Source organism: Arachis ipaensis, chromosome B4, assembly GCF_059453495.1.
Source record: "Arachis ipaensis isolate K30076 ecotype BB chromosome B4, ASM5945349v1, whole genome shotgun sequence".
NCBI classification, from domain to species: domain Eukaryota; kingdom Viridiplantae; phylum Streptophyta; class Magnoliopsida; order Fabales; family Fabaceae; genus Arachis; species Arachis ipaensis.
This window is the reverse complement of record NC_142439.1, coordinates 23,618,754-23,623,926: the sequence shown is the minus strand read 5'-3', so window position 1 is coordinate 23,623,926 and position 5,173 is coordinate 23,618,754.

Genomic DNA, 5,173 nt, shown 5'->3' with positions numbered 1-5,173 from the left:
CGAAACCTTAACTTCTTGTTTTAACTAAATAAAATTGAATTTAAACCAAAACCAAGTCATGTGTCTAAATATTCCGAACCAATTTCAAAACCAATTTACTTAAACCAAAACCAAATCATTTAAACCGAAAACCAATTTCAGTTTCATTCTTAAATCCTTTTCCAAAGGCTCGAAAATTGTTTCAGTTTTACTAAGTCAAAGTTTCCTAAAATACTTCAAACTTTTCTTAAAACGTCGTAAAGTGAAATTAGTTAATCAAAATCCAAGTTCCTTTTAAATCCATTAAAACTTCTTCAAATTTACTTATTTAATCAACTTCCAAAATATAATTATTTTCATCTTCAAATTGACTTTAAAACCTAATCCTTTTCAAAAATAGTTTACATTAAAAGTATAAAGATTTTCTTAATAAAAGACTTCAAACATATTTCATATATCCGTAATTCAAGTCAAAGCATAATTCATTCTCTTTTTAAAAATTCGTTTTAATTAGAGTATCTAATTTTATAGAAATTTCGGCAGCATCTCCCCTAAAATTTGGACTTTGCCACCTTTTTCGGGTCCCAACAAAACCAATCATCAACTCTTTCCAATAGGTTCAAGACCAAATCAGTTTCCAATAAAACAAAAAACTCAACTTTCAGATTGTCAAAATCATTCAAATCAACCGATCCAGAAATCTCCAATTTATCAAAATCAGACATTGTTTCAATCAAACAGGCAACCATATTCATTCAAGATAAAATCAGATAATTCATAAGACTCACATAACCACCAAAAATACATTTCGTACAACATATCCATTTATAACAATTTCTAATTTAAAATAAATCAGTTTGTATTGAAAGCCCCTACCTCAAGACGCAAAACCATATCCCAAACGCCTCACTGAGTCCTTTTTGTCTCAACTCGAAATCAACAGCAAACCACAACTCGGTCTCTGATCACTTTCGCAATACTCACAGCAACTTAAAAGTGACACGCAACACACAGAACTCGAACCTACGTTACCAAGACCTCAGAGTTTATAACCAAACATAATAGGATACTAATGCAGGGTTTTCTAAAACACAACTACTTACCGAACTAAGAAAACAAACCAGTAGCGTTCATTGAACCAGCTTAGCAGCAGCCCCGGTAACCACCTCGAGTGGCGGCAGCGACCAGATCTCCAGCGACGATAGCTGAAACTAACATACAGCGACAATGAAGCTTCCGGAAAACCCAAAGGAAACGAAGACCAACATAAACCCTTACTGGCAGAGTTTTTCCGGCGACGGCGACGAGGTTTTCCGATGGCCAGAAACATAGAGGCGTAGCTCCCCGCGGCGGCGGCGGCAACAGCAAGGCACTGACGGCGGCGACACAAACGGTGAGGAACGGTGGATCTAATGGCAATGCGAGCTCCCTCTCTTCTTCGCGAACGGCGACGGCGTCGGGCAGCAGGGAGGATGAATGACAGCGGCGCAGACAACGGGACACGGCGGCGAACTCCTTCCTGCGGTGACTCCCTCGTGAGCCTTCTCTCTCTCTGTACGATCTCTCTCTCTTCGTGCTCACCGGCAGAGGCAAGATGGCGGCGACAGAACCCAGCAGCGGCGAACAGCGGCGGCGATCTCGGGCAACAAGGGTGGCGCGTCTCTTCCTTCGCGGCCTCCTCTCGTGCTTTAGATCTAACCTGCGACGGCGAGGGCTTCATTGGCAGCGGTGGCGGCGAGCTCGGTGGCAGCAACAGTGACCTCTCCCTCTCGGTGCTACTGCTTTCTCACTCTCCTCGGTTCCAACCTCCTGGCGGCATCACCACGGCGGCGACAGTGGCAGTGACGCCCACCGGCGCCACCTCCCTTCCTTCCTCTTCTCTTTCCCCTCTGGTCCTCCCCCTCTGATCTCTCTTTCTTTGTTTGTTTCTTTCTTTCTTTGGCAGCAGCTGCTGCTGCGCATTGAGTTGGGGGAAGGGAAAGTGTATCACTGCTATTGGGTTTTGGGAAACCGGGTAATGGGTTAGGATTTTTGAGAAAATTAGGACTAGGGGCATTTTAGTAATTTCAAATAAAATTGTGGATAATATAGTAATTGAAACCCAATTTAAATCCAACACTAATTGTATATAGAAAATACTATTTGTTCATCAATTTTACAAATTATTTTCAATAAAATGTCCAAATCAAATAGTTGGAAATAATATAATTAATTTCTTTATTTTCCAAAATATTAGTATTAATATTTTAAAATATTCATTATTTAGTCCAAATCATATAAAAATTCTTATTATTTCACAACTATCGACTTTACAATTTAAATATATAAAATAACTCAGTAATTGTAGAATTAGATAAAATCTTAATTTAAATAGTCCAAACTCATTATTTTTGGAATTCTAGAACTTTAAGTTGTAAATAGAAAAATAATCCATAATTATAGAGTTTGGATGAAAATCTTAATTTATTTCAAATCCAATTAATCAAAACTACCTTTAATTACCTTCAATGAGATAATTTATGAAATTAAAACTGTAAATAGATATATGGTTTGAAATTAGTTCAAAATAAGACCTTTCCAAAAGTCTTGGGTCTTACAAACAACAAAAAAAAACATCTAGAAGATTGTAATATGTCAATAGAGATTCAGATCAAGCAAATAGATCAATATCTAAATCAATCTTAAACTTGAACATGAGTAACAGTTTCCAAGTATTTTGAATACATATCACTTACTTATAAAGGCAGTGACGAAGACTGGGCAAGCAGAGAGCAGAGTAGCAATGGCGATGAAAGGTGACTTGCGGCAATTGAGAACTCCTGAAACCCTCAAAATCTAAAACCCTAAAATTATAATTATACCTAGGTTGAATTATAATTCTCGTTCTTATAAAGTTTTGTCTTAATTCCTAGAAGAACTTTCTAGTATAAGTCTCATACCTCGATTCTTTTCTCCTCTTCAATTCCAATCATTTCTAAATATGTTATTCTCTAATATTATAGTCAATTTCTCTTAGTTAATTTTATATGCCATGACAAACCATGAGGATTGCGAACGACCATGACAAACCTAGTGGCGATCTTGAGCACGACGGGAAGCGACGGTGAGACAGATCACAATGTGATAGAGGCTAGAGTTTTCAGAACCTTTCAAAGAAGAGCTGTGAGATAGACGGACGGTAGCAAAAGCACAACTAAGGATGATGAGCAGACAAGTGAGATGACGAACAGACGAGTGAGACGACGAACAGACGAGTGAGACAACAAAAATTTTGCATGCTTGCGATTGGGGAGAACGAAGAGGCGCATGACGACGTGGAGATTGGAAAAACAGCTGGGCTTTTGTTATTTCGTGCTTCGGTAGATGACTCGAGAGAAGGAATGATGAAAAGAAAAAAAAATTCACCAAGTGTCGTATGTGACTATGTGTATTTGGCATTCTTACACTAGGAAATATTTTTGAAGTGCACCCAAAACATAATAAATACATTAATCTTCAAAAGCACTCTCTTTGGAGAAAAAAGTGTATCCATAGATATTAAGATAAGGCTACGCTTTATAAGTGATCTTTATAATATCTAAGGAGGCACTTTTCAAGTGATACCACAACTGTACTTCCTATTCTCCTATAAAATGGTAACACGCAGAAAAGCGTAGCCTATTATATAAATAGGCTATGCTTTTCAAATGTAGTTTAAAAAAGTGTGGCAGAATGGGTGATTTTCTTGTAGTGATATGTTTAGTGAATGAGATTCATTCACTTGCATTAAAGTTATGTCGTAGGTTTTTTTCTTGCCTCTTGTTAGTTTGGTTGAATTAAGAATCAGGTTTTAATTAATTTGAGTAATGAGTTTTACTTATTCTTTCAAATTAGTTTTTGAATTAGTTTCAGCCTGTTAATGTAATAAGTTATCATTTTTATTAGAACGATGTTATTTTCTCTAAGCGCAATTGGAGTTTCCTTCTTTTGTCTGTCTGTGCAATAATATTCCAGGTTGGTTTTCTATCTCTGAAAATAATGAATTGTTTATATTTTATGTTAGACTTACTTTTTCCAAGATAGAGGTTTAGGATGAAAGTGGGAGAAGGTCGAGTAATGGCACCTTCTCGAAACCCTAGTTTGCTGGAAAATTGTGGAGTTATAAAGGAGTGCGCACTAGAACGGTTAGGAATTGAAGCTTCTCCTGAAGGGTATTTACAAATTTGATTAATTAATATTATTAATATTTTTGATATTATTATTAATATTATTATAAATATTAATAAACGGTTACTAACCATTTAGTACCATTTGGCTAAAGGGACACAACTCTTTAAGAATTGTGTATGTTCAAAATATTGTATCTATTGGTAATAGAAAAGATACAACCATTTGTGTACATAAATTATAATTGCTACGTGCAATATGTATAAATTAGTTCTTGTCCACTATTTCAAATACACAAGTACTAAGTATACATTTTACTTAATTATTAAGAGATTTTCTTTGTTCAAAAGAGTTGAAAATTTCTTACTAATTGCTAATTAAGAAATTCTTAGGTTTCATTGTATCCTGAGAGAGTATTGTCATCAATCCCATAGCAATTAAGTGAGGGGACAAATATCTCTTTAAAGAAAGCGATTTAATCTTGCCTTGAAACCATCTTCATATACCCAACAATTTTAGAGAAATATTACTTGAAGATGGCACAAGATTAGAACACCACGTTCAAAGTCATGAATTAAGAGTTTGTCAAGTTAGATCACTTTGATGGAACAAACTTCAACTGTTGAAAGGATAAGATGATGTTTTTTCTTTCAGTTCTCAATCTAGCATATGTGATTGACCCAAAGACTACACTAATTGCCAATACCGCTGAAAATTCTACACTGGAAGAGAAAGAAAAGATTGTTCAATTGAAGAAGAAATGTGATCAAGATACTTTTGCATGTCAAGGTCATATTCTCAATACTTTATCTGACCGACTCTATGATCTCTATATGTCAATTCAATCACCATTGGAGATTTAAAAATCTTTGGAAGAAAAGTACAATACTGAATGATAAGGAACATATAAGTTTATTATGATGAAATATTTTGAATTTATTATAAATGATACTATGCCTGCTATGGATCAAATTCATGAATTACAAAATCCTTGTAAGTAGACTTTGTGATCTACAAGTTGTGATCCCTGAATCATTACAAGTTGGAG